Source organism: Cajanus cajan, chromosome 2 (genome assembly GCF_000230855.2).
Source record: "Cajanus cajan strain Asha chromosome 2, NIPB_CcT2T_4, whole genome shotgun sequence".
Classification (NCBI taxonomy): domain Eukaryota; kingdom Viridiplantae; phylum Streptophyta; class Magnoliopsida; order Fabales; family Fabaceae; genus Cajanus; species Cajanus cajan.
This window is the reverse complement of record NC_138518.1, coordinates 9,167,365-9,192,876: the sequence shown is the minus strand read 5'-3', so window position 1 is coordinate 9,192,876 and position 25,512 is coordinate 9,167,365. Positions and strand designations below refer to the sequence as shown.

Sequence of the window (25,512 nt, the reverse complement as noted above, 5' to 3'; positions counted from 1 at the left end):
ACTCAGACCCCTCTTTCAGTTTCTTAACCCACGAGAGTTCTTCTTCTTCTTTCAGGGTTTTTTCAATTTATTCTCAGACCCCTCTTTCAGTTTCTTATTAAGTCTCAAACATGGAGAATGAGGTGACCATTGTGTGCTAACATGGCATACAACGTTGGGCGATGATGTGACAGGCCGTTTTCCACGTCATCATTTAATAGAGAAAACTAACGTCAGGTACTAATTTGAAAAAAAAATATTAGTTAGGTAATTTAAACAATTTTTTTTAAAGTAGTAATCTGCAAATCAACCTAATTCGAGGTAGTTTAAACATATTTAAGCCATAAAAAAATACTTCAAATTTGAGACTAAAAGAAAATGACTCAAATTAAGTGATTAAAATCGTATTTACGCTTTTAGTTCGAAGGATACTAACTTAAAATTGAAAAAACACAAAAAAAAACTAGAACATTGATTGAACCCATTTTGCACCTTTAAATAAAATAATATTTGAAATTAGAACATAACTATTTTTCAATTTTTACAAGCATATGATAAAATACTAATTCCTCATCTAATAATAAAAATGTAATCTAAATTAAAGTCGCAAAGTTCGTTTTCAGAAGTCATGGAAAAGCATGAGAGCATCATCGAGTTTCATTAATGATGCTCCTAGGAGAAAACCAGACATTTTGCAGCCGTTTGTATTTCTTCTGCAGTGGTCCTGGCTCCGTTAGCTTGTCTTTAGGAACATTTAAAAGCTGAAACAATTAGCAATAACATTTTAGTATGCAACAGTCCACAGATAATGAAACTCAAGGCAACAAATGTAATCAATATAATGTAATCAAGAGAGAGAATCATTAAATACAGTATGAGACCCATTAAATTTTATGTTTTCCAATAGATTTTAATCAAGCAATGTGTGTTTGAAAGAGTGTGTAACAGAGTATTTTGCTAGCATTTCTCTTTGCAAGACATCAAAGACCAACAAACATACAATGATGATGACAAATCAATATACATATAAAACCCCATTAGAGTAAGGGGAACCACAACCACATCCTTGCCACATTGAGGATTGCACAACAAGCATAAGATATTATAGGCTAATCTTGTAAACCTATTTTAATTTGACGGAGGTCAATTTATAAACTTATATTACAAACCTCTTCATTATTTTCCTGTTCATAAGCCATTCTTATGCCCAAATTTAAGGCAGCATGGTACATCTCGTCCAGTACATTGATCCAAAGTAGAGGCTGATTAACTTTCCACAAAAAAAATATTTGATGGCTTGCCGACCATAACACCTGTCACTATCTGCACGAACAATTAAGTTGTGGAAATATTAAATATCAAGACACAAATATCAACTGATTCCTAATGTGTCTGTAAATATTGATAAGATTGCTCAACCTCCTTATGCAAGTAGTTATCATTCCATAACTGGTGTAGAAACTTTGAAGCTTTCTTTGGCTCAACGAGAGTACATGCTGCTATCTACAAATAAAAGAGAAGCACTTAAAGGTCATAACGTTCATATATAATTTGAGTCCATTGACTTCCTTTATTCTTAGTTTTAGAAAAATAGAGGAATGTGTAATCATGAAATATCAGTTTAGCAATCTCCTTTGTTAGATTTTGGAACATGTGAAGCATCATGGAGAACTGCCAATCTCTTAATAATAATTCATACTTTAGTTTCTCTTTGTCGCATGTTTCTCTGTTTTCTAATACACCATATCTTATTAGTCATACTCAAGTTGCAAACAATTTTTAAAAAATTGTTGTACCTTAAAAAAATCAACTTATAAGGTGAAGATTACTTCTCACATATATATATATATATATATATATATATATATATATATATATACATACTATTATAATCTTATTTATATAAGATGTGGAATATCCGACACATACCCCTCACATGAAGGACTAGACATGTCAAACATTAAGTTTTTTAGACTGGATAATTGTATATGGTCCAATAGCCGCCCAATAATGGATGACACAATAGATCCAACAATAATCAATAATCACTAGAATATAAACTCTGATATGTTCTAATACCATCTTAAGAAAGTAGTTTGGAATGTAACTCAACCTTACAAAACTAGCTTGTAAGAGAAAGATTACTCTCCACTTATACAAACTATTATGGTTTTATCCCTAGTCGACGTGTGATCTCCAACAAAGTTATACATTCATTTCTTAAATTTTCAAAAATAAAAAATACACCAGTCAATTTTTCATTGCTTAAACTTTCACTTTTATGAAACGTACACTAAAATATCACTAATAGTTTATTAGACTAGAATCTCAAACTGCCAACATGGGGTTAGTGCAGTGAACAATAACCCCAAAGCATCGGAACTTAATTAAACTAGAATCTCAAATTTCCAACATCAATGAACCAAGATTGATAGATAGAATGGAATCATTAGCAAAACTAATTTTTGACAACTTCATTGACCAGAATATATCACCTTATCTGTGTCGAGAAAACTACTATCCTTTGACAGTAGCCTGAACATTCTGTAGGCATCCTTTCCATACCTTTTCAACATAATTGACTCAACCTGCAACATACAAGTCAACACCAAACCAGAAAATTCTACACTAGTAAATATGAATATGTGTGTGTATATGTTTGTGTGTGTTTTAATGACCATGCACCGTAAGTGTAAAAAATTTTACACAGTCAACCAATAAGAAATCAAAATTGTACGACTTTTAAAGTAATTACTGTAAAAGTCAACAAAGTTACATTTATAGAGAGTTATAATTGGATGACAATGTAAAACTATTTTACACTGTTAGTGCATGACTTGACTCATATATATATGATGTATCTATCATATAACCTCTTCATTTCAAGCCTGTTCAATAATTTTCTTCAAATTTGGAATAAAAAAGAGTTCTAAATTACAAACCATTATAGGAATCATAAACCAGAACTATGGAGGAGTAGTACAACATTTACAAATAAAAAAATAAAAATGGTGAATTTTTAAATCATAAGAATAGATATGAATTTTACCAATACTATATGAATCATCAATAATCGAAGAACCCGAACAACCTAACTGGCTAAGAGAGGCTCTAATACGATCTATGGTAAATGTTCGACCTATATCAGTCTTCATCACCTCCGTGGTAATTGTATCCAGTGACAAGGGAACTGAAACATAGGATAATATAGTACAAGTCAAGAGAGAATGATGAGATAACAGTTGTGTCGTGGTGGAGGTCTTTTAATTCTTTTATGATGAAATACAAAATTCATTATTGTTGAGATATAATCAAAGTCTTACATCAATAGAATAAGAAGAAAAATAAGAGTTTATACAACACACTCATACTATATTATTCTATTGGTAAGAGACCTTTTGAATGATGATTAAAAGTAAAACCATGCTAATGTAAGTTCAAAGTGGACAATGTCTTATTAATGTGGAGAAATATGTGTGAATACCAAACCCACAACAAGATAATAATTTTCCTCGTGAATAAAATATATTCCTCATACAAATACAAACCCAATAACCCATGAATTACAACAGAAAAAATTGTAAAAGAGAAAGGAGGATAAGGCATCCTTCTTAGGGAAAGAACAAATCAGAGAACCAGATAGAGAATCAATGGAACAAGCTAGCTGCACAATCCAATATATCTTTACTCCAAGGTCTTGCATGGTCTCCATCTACCCTTTTTCATGACATAAAAAACCATCCTATTCCTATCTATTTTCCGTACTGGAGCCTTCAACTAGGAGTGGATTGATTATTAATAGGACACACCCAACATTCACCAAAAATGTTGAATAAGGAATTCTCTAGTCCTATGGTTGTTTGAATGTAAATAAAGAGGAAGGAAATGAGGAGGAATGAGATAAATTGAAAATACCAAATTTTCATTGCAAATTTTAGATGAGAAATTGGAATTTTCTGATGAGTCTCATATTAAAGAATTTCCCCGCCATAAAGTAGGGGGACCTTTTGCATTTGATAATTTTGTTTCTCTTTCTAGAAAAGTAAACAAATTATAATATAAAAAGAATAAATAATTTTAAGTTAAGGAAAAATAATATAGTAAAAACTTTAAATTTTTTAGCTAAATTTATTTATTTTTATTTAGTATATTTTCAGTCATCCTTACAAGTGGGAAGAAATTTCTTCACTTTTTCTCTTATTATATATCCAAAATAACATCTTTTCTATCTATTTCTTTTACTTCTATCTTTCTTATTTCTCTTCTCATTATTTCACTTATAATCCATACAGACCATAAAAAACAACAACAAAACAGTGTAATAACGGGTAAGGAACTGAGTCTAACAAAGCATCATATATTACACATATCAAGGGAAGGAGCTGTATACATCATATGAACCAGAAATATGTCAGTATCTATTAAGTAATGCAGTCAAAATAAAAGACTTGACTAGTTTTGGATTTCTACAAACGTTTATCAAGAAGAAAAGAAGCTTATTCAAAGAATGAGAAATTGGACAAAGAAGACTATGCTATTGCTAGGTCACCAATTGATATTTCCCTATGTTCCTCTTTAATTATTGATTCTTAAGTAAAATTGTCTTCTTACATTTCTTGGTTTGCGTATAGCAATCTTAATTGAATATTAAAAAGGAATGGAGATAGTAGAAGATTAACCACTGGGCATTGCACTTCTCTTAGGAAAATCTCAGGACTTAGGGGACTATAAAATAAAATGTGGCAGCACAATCTAGTGCATATGCAGAATTTATAGCATTAGCTCAAGGTGAATGTGGAGAAGTTTGGTTAAAAATCATTCTCAAAGATTTGAGGATCAAGTATGGATTGGACCAATGAGACTTTACCACAAGAAGTCTTGCAATAAAAGATAATAGAACAAAGCACATTAAGGTTGACAGACACTTCATCAAAGAAAAATTGGAGTAGATTAATTTATATGTTGTGTGTCTAAACAAGTCAACTTACAAATATCATGTACTTACCAAAAGGAGTGAGCATTCCAGCATTTTAGAATATTGTATCGGAGAATGCCTATTCACCATCTAGAGGTGGGGAACATGGAAAAACTGCTTTAGTTATTTTATGAAATATTTTAACGAATTGTATCCCAAGAAGCAAGCTATTTGACTAGGATCTTTTACTTGGAAATCCCAAAAATATGACACCGAACTCTAGTTTCTTTCTTTTTTTGTTAAGATAGTGGGTGTATATATCTAACCCATACGTATATCATCTTAATAAGAGTTTCCAAATTCATAAAGCAAGGAATGTGGTTCACCTGAATTTTGCATTTTCACTTTTTTCTCTACAGTTTTTGTTGCCTCCAATATTGCACGTAAGACAACAGCAGTTCCATCATCATGCTGAGTTCTAACATTCTCAATCAATACCTAGAATATGAATAGAATATTTAAGTGTAAGCTTCAAATAATAACATCCCAACAAAAGACAAAAAAATCATCTGAATCAATTAAAAACGATAGCTTATAAATGGGACAACCATGAAAATTTCACCATCTTTTACTAATATGATTTAAAAGAAAACCAAAGAGCACAAAGACAGTAGTACAATCCCTGTTGCCACATTTGTCACACAAGCAAAATAATTATAGTAGCATCAACAAGGAAAAGTAAGTGACAAACTGCTTTACAGGAAGCACTACATTATGATCCAGTCATGTAATCTCTCAAGTATGAACTCATTTATTATGAACCTACTCAAGAAGCTAAGCCTAACACTGTCAACATAATTATAATATATTTATTTAAATGTTCAGCAAGAGAATAGGGGTCATAATTTTAATGTATACTGAATTACACATTATTATTTATTGGAATATTTCATCTCTGTGCACATCTAATCAGTGATAATGTACATTTTCAATCAATAAGTAATCTGTGTGATTTCAATCAATTCCAACTATCATTGGCCATGTAGTAAGCTTTTACGACTCTAAAGTTCAATTCCCTTTCTCAGTTAGTTAAATCAAAAAGAATATGTACTAAGAAATGTAAAAATTCAAAGGAAAAAGAAAGTAGACTGAGTAATAATAGCATAATATTCAGGTAAGAAATTTCATATAAAATCAACCTTATGCCTAAGATGACGTATAAACTCCTCAAAATTTGCATGCCAAAGAATTTGTTCCTCTTCTGCTGCACCAAATTTTGTATCCAACTTCAAAAACTTATACTTGCATGAAAGATTTTGTTAACTGAAAACTACTAAATTGATTTGATCACATGAGTCTTACCAACATTTTCTTCAACACTATTCATTTGGGCATCATCTGAATTTTTTTCTTCATCAACATTCAATCCCATATCTGCAGTGAGTGAAAATCTGATTGCATCCCTAGGCACTGCCGCTTCTAGAACACATTGCTCTAATGTCTTTGGAGCTACAAATATCTATAAGGTACATATTATCAAAAGAAAATATGTTGAGAAAATCCATATCCAGGTTATAGAAGTGAACACTTCAACTTTAATAACAATGATAACATTGAATGATCATCAATTGTCCACTTTCTAGCACTTTTTTGACTGTAATCAGAAGCAATAATTCAAGGGTATTTACGAATTCAGAATTCAATAATTAACCAGTAAGGTAATCTCACTGCTGACATTATCTTAACCTAACTTCCTTTCTATTTGATGTTACCATCAAATTGATCTCAAACTTGGATGATTAGTAAATAGCAGGGGCAATGCCTTGCTCATAAGTCAAAAAAAGAATAAGCAGAAGGCTAAGTTAATCTCAATATAAATAAATAAATAAATAATAATAATAATAATAGTAGCAATAATAGTAATATGATGGATAAATATAATAAGATGAAGTGAAAATTATGAAGTGAAGGAGGATAAGGAATCCTAAAAATTAAAAAAAGAAGAGATAACCAAAGAAACAAAGCTTCACAGTCACTCAAAATAGCTGTTAGTGAAACCCCATTAGAAATTATCTTGTGCTTTACACCAGAATAGACACCAAATGCATCTTAACCGAAAACATTAATGAAAGATAATCCAAGCTATCCAACTACCTAAAGAAATTGACCTGAGTGAACAATTAATTACCTTGGCAGACTTGGCACCCCGCTTCCTAATTGTAGTTTCTTTAAATAAAGTAGAAACAACCGGCTCAGGGATAGGGCAGCGTTCAACAAATCGAGCTGTCAAAATTTTACAGAGTAACTCTCGTACAACTTTAGAATCCACAACATTTTCTGAAAGAAAAAGTACATGAGTTGAGATAGACTAATTTGAAAGGATTCATGATTTTTGGCATATAGATGAGCTCAACTATGAGTTTAAATATAATACTTTCAACATATTAATTATAGCCAATTATATGTTAGATTAAATTGAGTGTACTGCTGAAGTATAGGTCCAGTAATATGTTTCCCTTTAACAATTTAGAAAGACTCGACAATTCTTTGACTGTATCATATCATTACCTCCAATTAAAACTAACTATTACATCACGTATGATTTATGATTAAACAACAAATAAATTATGATTAACAATATTTGTCAATATGATTAACCCACTCCAAAAATTATGATTAAACAACAAATAAATTATGATTAAATCACGTATGATTTAGTTGGTATGTTGCACAAGTCTTAAAAATAATATTTGTCAATTTGTGTAAAACAAACCATTTTTCAGAATTAAACTAATCCGTACTGGAAAAACAATATTTAATATGTATCACGCATCATAACTAACCAACCTTTTCCTTGACTTGCTCTGTCAACCATTGGTTTCAGGGTAAGCCTGCCATCACGGAGTAATCCATCAAGAAGCTCCGCACACTGCAAAACCAAGTGGAAAACGCTCTTAGCATTTTAAGCCATACATAAATCAAAAAGCTTGAAATGAGAAACATAAGGATAAGATCAAGCTGACTTCTTCATCAAGCCTTTGCGACACAGTCTCCAAGAATTTGGGAAATCTCAATCGATGGATTATGTTATCAAACAATGCCATGTACTGCGTTCTAACTTTCAAATTGTTTACATCATCATCTACATTTACAATTATTCAGAACATCGAGTCATTATATCAACTAATGAAGCTGCATTTCATCGTAAATATTACATTAATGTATAAAAAATGATGCTCATTACAAATAGATAATTATAAAAAAAATAATACAAAAAAGGAAATTAGAGAAAATATTATTAGGCTTAAATACATTTTTAGTCTTTTAAATTTAAAATTGATGTTTTTAGTCTCTGTAATATCAAAAAACCATGTTTTAGGACAACTAGAAACATTACCAACATGACAGATTGAGATGGTTATAGAGTGTCAATTGAGTTTAACATAATGTTTTCACTAATACAGATATTGATAAGTTAATATTGTGCAACAAATTCAATAGTATATGATATTTATTTGACAAATACACTACCAGCATGTACTAAAAAAATCAATTTTAAATTTGAGAAACAAAAACAAATTTACATAAGGGACTAAATATAGGTTTAGGCCATAATAGTACTAGTAATACCATCAGGAACAAATGGTTGGGCACAAATTTGTTGAACCAAAACGAGTAAAGAGTTCTTGACTTGCTTCTTAGTAAGTTCTGTGTAGTGAATCAACTGATCCAACGTGAGGGGTCCACGATTAAATAGGTTTTCGCATTTCTACACACACATGAAAAAATTGAATGTTAATGAACTGAATTGAATTAAAATCCGTGAAGAGAGAAAAACGAGTTACATACAGAGACGACATTGCCGAAGTGGTTGCTGATGAGGTGAACGGAGAATTTGATGCCGTACTGTGTCACCATTTTCTTCAGAAAGAAAACGCCGAAGAAGCCTGTGAAAGAGAAAGATGAGTAAAAATAAAAGAGGATTAAATGTGTGTTTTTTCTTTGGTATTTGGAAACAACATTTATGACGTAAGGAGCACGTTAGAAGGTGAATGAATTGAAGCTAGGGACATATAAATTTGGTATGGTGAAAGTGAAGGTGAAAGTGAAGGTGAAACTTGTGGTGAAAGTGAAGGTATTTACACTACAAGAAAAATCAGCATTATCTACGGAAGAAATCCGTAGATAATGCTAAAAATCCGTAGGTAACTGTTAATTACCTACGGATTACCTACGGAAAAAAATCCGTAGGTAATAAGGTCGTAGATAACGTTACCTACGGAAAAAAATCCGTAGGTAATAAGGTCGTAGATAACGTTACCTACGGAAAATTTTCCGTAGATAACGTTACCTACGGATTTTATCTACAGATGACTTACCTACGGAAATTTCTGTAGGTAACTTACCTACGGAAATTTCCGTAGGTAACTTACCTACGGAAATTTCCGTAGGTAACTTACCTAATGGAATTCACGACCAACCCAGCCGCAGAGCAATCAATAGTAAATTGATGGGGTCTTCAGCCACGAATCAAGTTCACTGATAGCTAAGGGGATTTACTGCGTATAACTCTGAACAAGATATGACAAAATATGAAAATAAGAATGCCATGAAGCTCTTTTCATCATGATATTGTAACTGAGGGCATTTTACTCAATTGGAATCCATGGTACCTAGTAGCCAGAATTAAACTAAACAGCACATTTGTTACTGAGGGCATTTCATAATCACTAATTTTATATTCACCCATTTTCATCTTTTACATATTTTTCTAATGAACACAGCACATTTGTAGAGAGGTGCCAATCTATACACACACTCTTACTTGTCAACTTGTCCTACATTGTCAAATTAATATATAGATGATAGGAGAAGCAATTGGCCATGAAAATAAAACCATGATAGTAGTAATTCATGTTAGTAGTGTTATATTCATTGCACAGGAAAAATTACATACGAGACAAAATCAGTACCAACATATTTGCAGTTTTCTTTATACAGTATATAATAACAGTTTTGAGTGGATACCTCAATAAAGGAATTCACGACCAACCCAGCCGCAGAGCAATCAAAAACATAAATTGATGGGGTCTTCAGCCACGAATCAAGTTCACTGATAGCTAAGGGGATATACTGCGTATAACTCTGAACAAGATATGACAAAGAATGAAAATAAGAATGCCATGAAGCTCTTTTCATCATGATATTGTAACTGTTGCATATGACTAATCAAACACCAGAGAAGTCAGCCACTAATGCTTAGTCACAATCCAAAAAAAAAAAAAAAAAAACAAACTATTGCCTCCAGAATATAATAATAAGAATGGTCTCTCTACTTTTGAAGCCCTTAGTCAGCTTTTCATTTAAATACTCCAAAAAAGAATTTAAAAGAAAAATGACAGAGACAAGCACATAATAATATTATTATTACATAAAGTTGTTGCATAAAGAAATGAAAGCAATAATTACATTCATAAGCTGTCCTCTATCCTCTATAGACATGATACCTGAAGCTACAAGAACAAGAACAAGGAAGAGAAAGATATATACAGTTCACATTCCACCATTTGAGCCACATATCCTCCCAAGGAGGGACAAAAGACACCTATACCTAGCATAATATTCAAAACTGTACTTTTATTTTAACTACATATTTAGCCTAGAGGACTATAATACATACTAATAGAACACACAAAATGGTAAAAGGAAAGTACTGCTGAATTCTAGTAGCTACCCGAAATGGTTGTTGCCATGTACAAGTTGTCAAGCCGCAAACTTGGTGAAACTTTACATGATTTAGTTGCTTTCACATTTGTCCGAAGAAGCACTTTGGCAACGTCTTTTCCTCGAGCTCACCTGAAAAATAAGGGGTATAGTTAGCATTGGTCATCAAGCAACATAACAGTGACTAAGGGTTGCATCATGACCATTCACAATACTAATAAAATTACCGTGTTCTCAGCTACACAACAATGACAAATACAAGAAATGTACCAATAATTGAAGTATCTGATGTTAAATTAGCGCCAACTACCAAGCAAATTTTGTTTGTGGATATGCAAAGTTGATATACAAGAAAATATCATAGCAAACAAAATTTTTTAATGTGAAGTAACCACAGCTTTTGAGTTGAACCTTAATGACAATGCATTTGGGTGTTGAGGGGTGAATGGTTCAAGGAGAGAACCGAAAGTATCATGTCCTTCAATTTCAAATATGAGAGTTTGAACTTTAAATTAGAGAGCTATGTTGGCTTTAAATTAACTCTCCAATCATGTCCTTCAACTTGTTTTTTTGTAAATCTTTCATTCTTGGTCCCTATGTCTAGAGCTAAAGTGTAATACAAAATTCAAATACTAACAACATCCTTATCTTAAAAAATAAATTGATAATATCTTCAAATCTAAACAACAGCTTAAAGTTTTGCAACATAAATAACAAATTCCTAAAAGAACCAAAATTATTCATTTTCAACACTCCTCCCTGCCTTAATTAACAAATTCCTGTCTGTTTACTTGTGTTTTTATTTCTTGTTTTCATTTTCTATTTTCACTTTTTAATTAGAAAACTGTCACCTTGTTTTCAGTTTGTTTCATGTTTTAAAAGGTTTGTATAGGAAACACTGAACAACATTTTTTTTCTGTATCTCCTGTTTAAATCTTTGAAAACAGAAAACAAATTGAAGGAGGCAGTTTTGTAATTAAAAAGATAAAACAAAAAATGAACCATGAAAATGCAAGTAAAACAGGCCCTAAATTATCCATTCTCAAATTAAAGATATTGAAGCATATTTTCAACAAGTTCTACAATCAAGATAAGGAGATCTATCTAAATCGGTGATAATTCGCTAGCTTGCTGTCCATATACTGAACTTGTATTTGTAGAGTCATGTCACATTCAAGCAAATCTTTGTCATTTGTCTCAAATGACAGAACCATAATGAACCATTATATGCTAAAAAAATGACAAACACAATAACCACACAATGTTTTACTCAACAACAGAGAACCATGACTAAAGAACTATTGCACACATATGCTTCTAAAGATTAATTTGGCCCAGAAAAAGGCTATGAACTAATTTGAGTAAAGCACATGATACTCACATTTAGGAAAGAACTCTCCAATCCTTTTAAGCTTGTGAAGTGTCAGAATCAAAGGACAAAGGATAACAATTCTGAGCGCCAAAGTAGAGGAAACTATAGTAATCCACCTGAAATTCAATTACTGGATTAACACGAACGTTCGTTTCAGAATCGAAAACTTAACAGAGAAACAAATGTTACAGTAGCAATGGCAACAAGAAATACGAGACCTAGAAGCTTACCACGGAAATCCAGAAATATCGTGGAGTGATTCAAGCAACCAAATCACCGCGCGAACAGGGAAAATGGTGTCGTCTTCACCGTCGCCACTGCTACCGGTGATTGTTTTCAGAATATTTAAAGGACCTTCGCTCTTGGAGTAGTGCGTCTCGTCGGAGCAGGCAAATCGCAACCCCGGTATAGCGTCGTCCACTGCAGCGATTGAATGGACCGTCGTTGCTCCTCCAAGGACCGTCGTTGCTCCTCCAAGGACCGTTGTTGCTCCTCCAAGGACCGTCGCTCCTAGTGTGCGTTTCGTCAGACCAGAAAATCGCAACCCTAAAATTTCGTAGGCAACCCAAAGTTTGGCAAACCTTTCGTCTCATGTCTTCAGCAACCCCTAATACAATGGAGGTTAAACGCTGCGTTTTTTTTGTTTTAGTTACCTACGGAATTTTTTCCGTAGATAACTAAACTTTACCTACGGAAAAACTTTCGTAGGTAACACTCTGTAGATAACTAAAAATTACCTACGGAAAAAATTCCGTAGGTAATATTCCGTAGATAACTAAAAATTACCTACGGAAAAATTTCCGTAGGTAATATTCCGTAGGTAATAACATTTTTTCTTGTAGTGTTATAATGGAAGGTTCTGACACCCAGAACGGGCCGTTCCAAAACCAGAACGGTCCGTTCCAAACTTTGAAAAAGGCCTAAAACCCCAGTTTAGAACGACCCATTCTGGCCTTAGAACGGCCCGTTCTTGGTGTTAGAATGGCCCATTCTGACATTAGAACGGGCCGTTTCAGATGCAAAAAATTTTGCATGTTCAAGCGGAACGGCCCGTTCTGGTTGCATAACAGGCCGTTCCAAAACACAAAAAATAAAGAAAAAATAAGTGAACGGTAAATAGTGCTAGTTGGAGAAATAAATTTACAAAGTTGCTATTTGGGTAAATTTTTTTAAAAAAATGTATTATTTGAGTAAAAAATTCTCCTCTTCTATTCATTTTATATATAACTGAGATTATAAATCAATTTTATTTAAAATCTTCACAAAGATTTTCATTCAACGTCATATTCTTTCATATAGGTCACTTTTTTTAGTTATTTTTTTTGTACTACATGTTATCATTTCAGAATGGTCACTCAAGTATCTTAGTCTGTCTTCTTATGTCTGAATCATTTGTATATCAACACCAATATGAATATGTGAATTGTTCTTTCATATTTAATTTTATTTGAACAAACTTCAATTATATATTAAGATATTTTGTCAAAATTTTATTTATATCTCAAATGAAAGATAATTGTACCAACGATTAATTAAGATGTTTATAATTGTAAATGTAACACCCTATTTTTCATAAAATAGTATTATTTATAAAATTGTATTTTTTTAATATTTTTAGGGATGTAGAGATATAATTATTATTATTTTGTTTATTGAAGAGAAATATATTTTATATTATTTATTTCATAATTGTTTTGGAAAGGAATGAGAAACAGGTTGGAATTGAGTTGGGTTGGGTTGACCTAGCTCAAGGGAATGAAAAGGAAGGGTTATCAGATTAATCCCATCGGTTCTCATTTTTGACATTCTGAAGGAGTAAGAGGAGAAGAAAGAATATAGAAAAGCTTTGAGGAGGAAAACTCAGAAACAACTTCAGATTTCACCACAACTATCAGATTCGCATCATCAAGTGTGGGGGAAAGGGGAGATTTATGTATAGAGTCACATGGAGGAATAAGTGGAGAAGAGTTCCCTTGTAATTTTTAATAATTTTATAATTGTTTATGTTTGGAGAATTATTGGTATTAGGAGATTCTGTATATGTTTAGAATTATGAATATGTGAAGAATTGTTAAAATTGATGTTTTAGGAGAAAGATCGAACCATTGACAACGTGCTTGTGAGTTAGGGTTCATAAGGGAAACTAGAATATTGGATTTTGGTTGAATCATTGAATTATTGAATATATTAAAAGTTTATTATTAATAAAACCTCTGAAATCTGTAATTGTGGGGATGGATTCAAGGGGTCGCATGTTGATTTTTTTGAGTTTCAGGTGTGGAGGCTCGCTGTCATCAAACGACTCAACCGTTTGAAAGGACAGAGCCCTTTGGGGGCCGTGTGACAAGGAAGGATCTTTGGTAAAGCTATCAAAACGGGCCAGCCTGGCCCATGTGGGCCAGCCCACCTTGACCCACTTTAAAAATGAGCCAACCCAACTCGGCCCACTTTTGATTTTCTATAAAAAGAAAAATTTGGCCCGGCCCGGCGCACCACGGGTTGGTGGGTTATACGGGCCAGCCCACCAAAAATTAAAAAAAAAAATTATCAACAAAATTCAAAATTTTAAATTAATTATAAATTAACATAATAGTCATAAAATTAGCATCATTAATAGTCATAAGTCATAACTCATCATACAAATACAAATCATGATAAAAGTCCAAAATAAAAATTTTCAATATCCCATCATACAAAATTAACTACAAATCATACTTAAATTTTTATTGCAAAAAAAAATTGGTGGTTTGATGGGCTACCCGGCCCACCACAGGTTCAGCCCAGGTGGGCCGGGTTGAGATATATCCACCTACTATAAAACTTCAATTTTTTTTGGCCCAGCCTGACCCATTTTCAAGGTGGGCCGGGTTGGCCCACGGGTCCCAGCCCACTTTGACGGCTCTAATCCTTGGAGACAAAGGGTTGAGCCGTTGAAAAGGGTTGAACATTTTTGAAAGGGCTGAGCCTTTCAAAGGCCATGTGGCAGAGGAAAATTCCTGGAGGTAAAACGTTGAGCACTTTGGAAGGCGCCAAGTAGTTTGGTGCTTTCCATATTAGACTTTGATAAACATTGTATCCTTGGATGTTAGTTTTCTAATAGAGTTGGAATAATCTAAAAAGGAGGTCTAGAACTCTAGTTATGGTTGTTTTAGTGAACAGGGGTCAAGCTATCAACATTAATTATACCGATTGCGGTTTTCAACATTTTTATCTAACTAGATGATGCTACAGGAGTGGTGTGAGCATGGAATAATGTTAATTACAAAGATTTGTGTGTGGCAATTAGTACTTATGATGGCGTGGCACGACCTTGGGCATGAGTTGCTACAAGGGTGGCGTGATCTTAACATAGTACAAATTATATGATGTGATGGATTGATGTGATTGAGAATTGTGATGTAAAGATGATGCATGATTGATAGAATTATATAGAAATGGTTTTAAATATTTCATTATGTAATGAGTTATGATGAGATTATGTCGTGGCTTTTCCTTGTGTGCTTTACATATAGATGTGTTCTTTTCTCACTGTACAATTTGTGGATGTTTTAGATAAGGAAGATCCGCCTGTGAGTGGCATCCATAATGCCAACAGTTAAGTTATGGGTGTGCTATAATATTGTGACATTGGGGCAGAAAATTTCTAAGACATGGATATTTTTTGGCTAAAACCCTAATTTGGTCCCCATTGTAAAAAATGTTAGCAATGTTTGCCTTCCGTTTAAATTTCTCAAATGTTGTTTGGCAGTTTCCATGTGGAAAATAAATAAATTAGTGATTATTCAGTTTATTTAGACCGTATGTATTCAAGTCTTTAAAAAATTAGAGCTTAATATATGTATGTCTATGATTATTGGTTTGGTTTGACGTTGATATTTGGTGCACCCATGGTTTTACTCTTAAAAACTAACAGTTAAATTTAAAACTTGAGGCAATGCTTCAATACTATCATTACTAATTGTTGATAATTCCATTACAATTAAACCAACACTACAAAAATAATCAAGCACAACATCTCCAAAGTTGTCATTACATACAAAACACCATATTTGCTTACTTCAAATAAAACACTCTTCCAAATTGAACTAAGTTGTTACAAATTACATACACTAGGACCAAATTCAACAACAACAAAAAACCAACAAGAATTATCAACAACTTCATCTATCATCTTATTGACTTCAAAGAACTCTGGAGATTGTTCATCTTTCTCCTCTGCCTAGCTATCAACAAATCTTTTTCATCCACATATTCCTCTAAAAACTACTTGAAAAAGTTGTATCCTTGCTATTCAACATCACCAAACTACAATTTTTTTTAACCAAAGAAGAATGGTAATAAAAGAAAACTATTATAATTATTATAAAAATAAATAATTAAGATTTAAACAGATTAATAAAAGATTAGATGTACGTTATAACTGGTAAAACAAATAATTAATAAAATATTTTAATAGTATAACCGTTATAAGTTGATAAATATATTTTATTAATAGTATAACCGTTATAAGTTGATAAATATTCATTTTCAAATGGTAAAAATCTTATAATCATGACCTAAGTATATTTTGATAATATACATTTTATTAAAATAGTTGAGTTTTATATTTTGTTCAATATATTAAAAATCCTAAATATAGTAAATAGGTATACTACTTTTTTTTTATTCCCCTCCTCTCTCTCTATATATCTATATATATATATTCTACATAAAATAGATATTCAGTAATCATTACTAAATTTTTACAAAATAGATAAAATTATTTTAATATTAGTAATCATTACTAATTTTTTACAAAATTCAATTGTTATATTATAAAACCTATATTTATAAATTAAAAATTACATCGTCTTATTATACATGACAAAAAATATAATAAACAAATTTTTCTCTATTTTAATAATAAGACTAATTTAATGGCTACTAATTGAAAATAATTATCTTATTAATTAATGTTAATGAAAGAAAACTATTATAATTATTATAAAAATAATTAATTATGATTTTAACTAATGAATAAAAAATTAAATGTACTTTATAACTGGTAAAACAAATAATTAATTAAATATTTTAATATTATAGTCATTATAATCCGATAAATATACGTTATCAAATGATAAAAATCTTATAATCATGGGCTAAGTATCTTTTGATAATATACATTTTATTAAAATAGTTGAGTTTTATATTTCGTTCAATATATTAAAAACCCTAAACATAAACATAGTAAATAGGTATACTATATTTATTTTTTACTGTAATATTATTATATTGACGATACACAATTTGTAAATCAATAAAAATCAATTTTAATTATTATTAATAATAAAAGTATTTTCCTTCCAAAATACTATTTTTATAAACTTAAATTTAAATTTTATTAGTTATGCCATAACATATTAATATAGTAAAATGTAATGACATCACAAAACAATAATTTTAATTATTAATAAATTTTAAAGTAAATATAAATAAAAATTCATATAAAAAATATTAATTATAAAATTATTTATTATTCATTTTACAAATTTCTCATCTTCCTCTTCTAGAGTTTTTTACTCAAATAATATATTTTTAAAATAAATTTACCCAATAGAAAATGTGCAAATTTATTCCTCCAACTAGCACTATTTATTGTTTACATATTTTTTATTTTTATTTTTTTGTTTTAGGCCCAGGAAATCTGGGAATTTTGCAACTGGAACGACCCGTTCTGAATGCAAGCTCATCGTGTTTTTTGCAACTGGAATGACCCGTTCTTAATCCAGAACGGGCCGTTCTAGAGTTGAGTTTTTTCACATAACCTCAATGTTGGAACGACGCGTTCTAACTAGGGATTTTAGCACTTTTTAGTTGTTTGGAACGGGCCGTTCTACTTTTGGAATGACCCGTTCTGCCCAATTCTATGCACTATCCTTTTTTTATCAATGTAATATGAAGTTTAATGTTTAGCTTATAAACTATTATAATTATACATTTTTTGGACATGTTTTCGTAGTGTGATGTGCAGGTTATCCAGATTTTTCATTATTAGCCACAGTTTGACTCGTACAAGTTTCAAATCTATTAAGACAAGGTCCCATTATTATCATCTCATGTTTTTAAGTTTAAGACACTATAATTTCATACTTCAAAGGTGTTTCCTTTAAATCTAGCTTCAAACTAACATTGGAGCAAACACAATTTACCCTTTCAACACAAATACAACATAGTCTCGAAGAATAACATCAAGTAATTAAATTTATTGAATATTAACATTATAAATATAACTAAATAAATTTATTAAAACTCATTACAACAATAAAATCAATGGTGACGGGAACTAAATCCATGACCAATATTTGGACATGTTTTCCTAGTGTGACCAGATGAGTGACTCTAACACCCCAGTTTTCAAAAAGGTTATTATTATTATTATTCTTATTATTATTATTATATAGTACTTGGTCATAATTATTTTAATAATCATAAAAGAATATAATTTTGTACGTTTTAAATAATTATTATTTTGGACAATTATTTTGTATGTATTAAATAAGTATTTTTATTAGCATTTTTGAAAAAATATTTATATGTTTTAAGAGAAGGTTGATTTTATATGATATTTTTTTATTGAAATCATATTATTATATTTTGTGTAAGAAATATATTATTATTATAGAGAAAAAATATTTTATAATATACATGTATTTATTTTATTTAATTATTTTGAGGAAAAAGAGAAGTGGGTTAGAAGAGAAGAAAAATGGGTTGGGTTGACCCAGCCCAATTGATTAATTTTAAGAAAGGAGTCAGGTAGTGTTAACCCTATCTGCCTCATTTGCGTTCTAAGGGGTTAGGGAAAAAAAAGGAGAAACAAAGAGTTCTAAGGAAGAGTACTCAGGAACGATCTTAGATCACACCAAGACCATTCATCTTCTGCGCATCCAGGTAAGGGGGGAGTGAGAAACCTTACCCTAGGTGTGGGAATGTATGTTGGGTAGTGGGATTGGCCTCCAATCTTGTGTTTGTTGTATGCTCATGTGTGAGGAGTTTTCCCCAACTGTATCTGTTTCATCTATTATTCCTCTTGTATGTAATTAATTGTATAAATTGCTTGAATGAATGATTAACTTTAGTTTTAAAATTGTAATTGTATGATTTGAGATTTCTATGGGTCCTTACGGGAAACCCTATGAGAAAACGGGCAAAGTATGAAGGTTTTCTGTTTTGCCTTCTGATTGCTTTGTTGTGTTCCTTATTGGATGTGATGCATGAGTATGTGGTTAATTTTGAAAATGAATATGTTTTTATATGCATTAGAGTACTCTGTGGGTTCCTACGGGAAACCCTATTAGAAAACGGGCAAAATATGAATGTTTTCTATTTTTCCTTGTGATTACTTTGTTGTATTCCTTAATGTTTGCAAAGTGTAAATATGTGTTTAATTTCACAAATAGATGAGTTTTAATATGGATTAAAGTGTTCTGTGAGAATTGTGAATATAATGTGATAATGTGATAATGTGAATATGATGATGGAATATGAGGATGAAATGTGATGATGAGATGTGATGATAATAATGTGATATGAGAATGCATAGAGTCTTGATTGACATGCATCATGTGCATAAATGTTTTTAAGGGTACGATATGAAATACACCGCCAGAGAAGGCCCCCTAGTGTAAAAGCTTTGGGGATTAGTCCTTGGGGATAGCTCGGTTTGGAAGTTCCAGTCTTGCCCATTGTGTGCATGGGATGTATCTTGCGCGGCTTAGTTATCCTGACGAGACTTTGGTAGTATGTCCTTCTAGTGAGAGTGCGCAGAGGGTGTGACTCGACATGTACTCCTAGACTACTCTTCGTGTATTACTAGCGGCAATATGCCATGTGATGTTTTAAAGGCGCCACGTGCATGATAAAATGTAGTCCGTGTCCATCCATGTGCATTTTAATTGATGGAGGACCATCCTTGAAGACACATGTGGGCCCTATCACCAGGTCCATGGCTAGGAGAGTTGAAGAGGAGGAGGGTTTCACACACCAAGAGACACTCTCCTCATGATCATAGAGTATTAGTGCTCTCCTAAGCCTCATTAGTATATGGTTTATTTTATTTGCCAATTTTACCCTTGTATTTTGGGGTATTTTAGTCATGGATTTATTTTCTTTGTATTTCCCATTTTACCCTTGTATTATGGGGTGCTTTTAATGATTAGGTTTTAATTTTGGGCTAGGGTGTACATTAGAGGGGTGACGCCTATTTTTTGGTGAGCATTGGATCTATTTTTAGTGATAGAAAGGCTTAGGCCCAAGTGGAGGGCAAAGGTTGCATAGTCTTATCATGCACCTAGTTGTAGCCAATCTAGACCCATAGATTCCATCCTTGGTCACCAAGTTGCATCTAGGGTTCATTTGGCATTTCATTTGGAGTGCATTTGCCTTATGAATTTCGGCCATGCATGTCCCAAATGAAACCCTAGATGCCTCCCCTCCTATAAATACCCAACACCCCACCACTTGTTAATACTTTGGAATATATGAATTTGAGTGAGCCTTTTTGTACCTCAAATCTTCTCCTTAGTCACTAGGTTACCTTTGGCTAACCTTCTCCTATCTCCACCATTGGACAGTGAGAACCCTAGAGTGGCCTCCATTTACCTTTGGAGTGAGCCAACCTTGTGAGCACCAAACACCATATCTTAAACACTTCCGCCACCCTACTCCTATTCTCGCCTACCTCCATTATTGTCACGTCAACTTCCTTTTGTCTACCCCTTGGTGAACCTAGATCAAGGGCAAGGAGTCTCCTTTCAACCATTGTCATCACCTATGGAAGGAACTACTCCATCAAGTGGTATCTAGAGCCAAGGATCATCAAGGGTAAACGTTGTCTTCCTTGTGTTTGTGTTTTTTTTTCATTCGGTCATTGTCTCCTTTATTACCTTTCTTTGAATGGCCGAATGCTTTGGGTTCATATTCTTGTCCTTGTGAACCTTCCTTGAACATTTTAGGTTTCCATTGTTAGGGTTGCCATGCTTTTCTATTTTTAGGTTGAGTATCATATGAACATGCCATGAACATGCTTTTTGATTTTTGAATCCACCTAAGTTTTGTCATTTTATGTTTCCTATATTTTGTCTACATAATTTCTATGTATGTGCCAAACACTTTGCATGAAACACATGAACAAAAATACCATGATGCATCATTCTAAGTGGGCGTGACATATAGGAGCCATCTAGGAGTCATTCATGCATGCTATTTAGTTCTAGCATGTTCCTTGAATTTCTTTGAGTTTCCATGTGTAAAAATGCTTCCTTGCACATGCATGTAAATTTCTGCCCACTTTCCTTGCATTCTCACTTGATTTAGTCAACATTGTATGCCTAAAGAAACCCTAAAAGAATCTAAGAGGTGTGCTGAAAAATTTTGTGCAAACAACTTGTACTAGATAGTACAAATCATTTTCCACTCAAAAGATACCCTAAACACCTCTAAAATCACACCACTTGTCCTCCTCTCTCTTTCCTAAAATTTGACCTAATTTTCACCACCCACAAGTGCAAAACCTAAGCAACAAATGGGCTGAACATTAAAAAAAAATTTGGACCCAAGGAATATCAAACAAAAGTTGACGTGAAAAAAATAGAACAAAAAAAAAAGTATCAAAAAACATTTTGGACCAAAAAGGATTTGTTGCTAGACTTGTGGACTTGGACCCTTTACCTAAGCATTTGGGAGTTGGACTTGTGACATTTTGACCTTATTTTGGGACCTTAATATTGGCTGGACCGAATCCTTTAAAAGACTTAATCAAGTGAGCTTAAACACTAATCTATTCTAGTGCCTTTTTAGGATTACTCTTTTGTGTGCTTCCTTATTGTGATTGAGTCTTAATTTTTAGTTTTTCTTTTCTTTGGCCTCTTTTGTTTTGTCTTCATCAATTCCCTCTGAGTTTAGCCTTCCTAATTGTGCTTTTTCAGTTTTATTTTCTTGGACTCTTGCTCTTGGGTTGGTTTCATTTTGCTTGTAGGTGAAGAACCACTCTAGCAAACTTTCACACCTTTGGTGGATTTGAGTGGAGGAGTGAACCGAACCTAAACCTAGCCTTTGGAGGGAGATACACCAAAACAAAAGGAGTGTCTAAACACTTGGAGAGGACTAACAAGTTTTCTCTTTGTGAAGGAACCCAAGTGGAGGAGTTTGAAGACCTAAACTTTTTGTTTTTCATAATTTTACTTGGTTTCTTTGCTTTCGGCCTCTTGTGTTTTAGGCCTTGGTTTCATTCTTTTGGTTTGTAATTTGGCCATTTTTAAACCTCTTCACTTTGGTTTTAGTTCGTGTAGTTGAAGGTGATTTGAAAACCTTCACCTAGGACCTCGACTAGAATATGTTTTAAGTGTTTTTCTTTTGCATGCTTTATAGTTTTTGGTAGTATAATTGTTAGGGTTTTTATCTTTGCTCCAATTTACGTTTAGAAGGCCTTTGCCTACTAGGGGTAACGTGCACACACTCACCTTATTGTTGTGCCAACTTGTTTTTGTGAGAAAAGTGGAAGGGCTTTGTGATTTTTACTTGAGAAGGCTTGGTTTTTAAGTGATTCCTAGTAGTCCACCTCCCTTTGAAAGTTCACTTTGTACACTTAGGCCTTTTCTACCTATCTTGCACTTTTAAAACCTTTTGTGAAAACCATTTTTATCACTCATTCTTTTTGAAAACCTTTTTGATCAAAGATGAGTGATCATTCTAGTGTGCATGGTCATAACTCTTGTAGTACTAGGTCTAGTGTTAGGGATGAGCTTAGGCAACTCAAAGAGTACCTAAGAAAAAAAGAAGAGGAAAATATAAAAAGAGAAGAAGAATTGAGAAGAAAAGAAAAAGAGTTTAAAGAAATAATGAGGAAATAAAACGATTGCTTGCTAGGCTAGTTGTGGGAGGAGAGGCTAATGGTTCAAAACCAAGAGTCACTTCTCCTCAACCCTCAAGAGGAAAGGGGCATATGTATTCAAGTGTTCATGAGGAGGAAGGGCATCATACCCAACCTCCAAGTGAAACCTTCTTTAGTAGTCATCACAATGATGATTACTATCAAAGACCCCCAAGGCATCATAGACATAGGGAGTCTTCCAATAGGGAACCCAACATCACTCTTCCCTCATTTCATGGCAAAGACAACGTTGAAACTTATTTGGATTGGGAATTGAAAGTAGAACAACTATTTTCTTGCATGGTCATAACTCTTGTAGTACTAGGTCTAGTGTTAGGGATGAGCTTAGGCAACTCAAAGAGTACCTAAGAAAAAAAGAAGAGGAAAATATAAAAAAAGAAGAAGAATTGAGAAGAAAAGAAAAAGAGTTTGAAAGAAATAATGAGGAAATAAAATGATTGCTTGCTAGGCTAGTTGTGGGAGGAGAGGCTAATGGTTCAAAACCAAGAGTCACTTCTCCTCAACCCTCAAGAGGAAAGGGGCATATGTATTCAAGTGTTCATGAGGAGGAAGGGCATCATACCCTACCTCCAAGTGAAACCTTCTTTAGTAGTCATCACAATGATGATTACTATCAAAGACCCCCAAGGCATCATAGACATAGGGAGTCTTCCAATAGGGAACCCAACATCACTCTTCCCTCATTTCATGGCAAAGACAACGTTGAAACTTATTTGGATTGGGAATTGAAAGTAGAACAACTATTTTCTTGCCATGGAGTGAGTGAGGAGAGAAAGGTTTCTTTGGCAACCCTTAGCTTCCAAGGGCATGCCATGTATTGGTGGACCTCATTGGAAAGAGAAAGAAGAATAAATCATGAGCCCCCAATCCAATATTGGAATGAGCTCCGTAGTGCCTTGAGAAGGAGGCATATTCCTCCATACTATGACCGAGAACTTATGGATAAGCTTCAAAGATTGAAACAAGGGTCATCTAGTGTGGAAGAATATAGGCAAACTATGGAGTTACTCATGATGAGGGCTGGGATAAGGGAAGAAGAGAGGATCACCATCTCAAGATTTCAAAGTGGCCTTAACCTTGAAATAAGAGACAAAGTTGAACTCTTACCATATAGAGATTTAAATGAGCTTGTTCAACTTTGTTCTAGAGTGGAACACCAACTTAAGAGAAAACCTTTTAGAAAAGACTCCATTCTCTCTTATTCCAAGAATTTCAAGAAGGAGGGCCCCTCTTCCACACCTTTCCCTAATGACAAAAACAAAGAAAAAGAACGACCTTCTCTTAAGGCACCTTCTAAGGACACTAAAACAAGTGACAACAAGTGTTTCAAGTGTCTTGGCCGTGGGCACATTGCTTCACAATGTCCCACCAAGAAAACCATGATTTTAAGGGGCCAAGATCACTATAGTAGCCTTGATGAAGCTACTTCCTCATCTTCAAGTGATGAAGAAGAAGTTTTAGCATCCAAGGAAGAGACTTACCCATGTGAAGGAGACTTATTAATGGTAAGAAGGCTCCTTGGTAATTAATCTAGTGACTTGGATCAATCCCAAAGAGAGAACTTATTTCACACAAGATGCAAAGTTTTAGACAACAATTGTTCTCTCATTGTGGATAGTGGATCTAGCTGTAATTGTTGTAGTACTAGATTGGTTAACAAGCTAGCCTTGACTACTCTACCTCATCCTAAACCTTTCAAGTTGCAATGGATCAATGAGGAAGGAGGGATTGTAGTTGACCAACAAGTAAATATTCCTATCTCCATTGGCAAGTATAAAGATGAAATTTTATGTGATATAGTGCCATTAGATGCTAGCCATACTTTACTTGGGAGGCCTTGGCAATTTGATAGAAAAACCATGCATGATGGCCTCACTAATAAGATAAGTTTTCATCACCTAGGTAAGAAAATTGTTTTGTGTCCTCTATCACCTTTACAAGTGAATGAGGACCAAATAAAAATGAAAGCCAAGAGAGAAGAAGAAGAGAAAACAAAAAAAAGACAAGAACAAAAACAAAAGAAAAATCCTCCCTTGAATGAAGAAAGGGAAGAGAAGGTATCAAGCTTAGAGGCTAGTGTCTCCTCTAAGGAAGTTGTGCACAAAAGTCATTTGTCCCTCAAAAATGATATCAAGAAAACCCTTTTGTGTGAACAACCTTTATACCTTCTCTACTTCAAAGAGACACTAGCTGCCACTAGTCATGAACTTGAGTCTCTACCTCAAAAGGTTCAACAACTTTTGAAAGAATTTGATGATTTATTTCCTCAAGAAGTTCCAAGTGGGCTTCCACCTTTGAGAGGAATAGAACATCAAATAGACCTCATACCGGGGGCTAGTCTTCCTAATAGGCCCGCCTATAGGACTAATCCCCAAGAGACCAAAGAGATAAAGTCTCAAGTTGATGACTTGTTGAAGAAAGGTTGGGTTCAAAAGAGCCTTAGCCCTTGTGTTGTCCCCGTTCTTTTGGTGCCAAAGAAAGATGGCAAATGGAGGATGTGCACGGATTGTAGGGCCATCAATAACATTACAATAAAGTATAGGCACCCAGTCCCTAGGTTAGATGATATGTTGGATGAACAACATGGAGCCG

The 25,512-nt window shown here is 33.2% G+C and overlaps 1 long non-coding RNA gene and 1 pseudogene across 1 annotated transcript; both read right to left on the bottom strand.

The window, feature by feature from the left end:
• Positions 1-598: 598 nt before the first annotated feature.
• LOC145954678 (uncharacterized) lies at positions 599-9,644 on the bottom strand (annotated as a pseudogene).
• Positions 9,645-10,290: 646 nt separating this feature from the next.
• On the bottom strand, positions 10,291-10,820 carry LOC145955239 (uncharacterized). The gene is made up of 2 exons (XR_014431880.1): positions 10,629-10,820; positions 10,291-10,505 (listed from the first exon to the last, which is right to left on the bottom strand). It is a non-coding gene; the product is annotated as an uncharacterized LOC145955239 (long non-coding RNA).
• Positions 10,821-25,512: the final 14,692 nt, after the last annotated feature.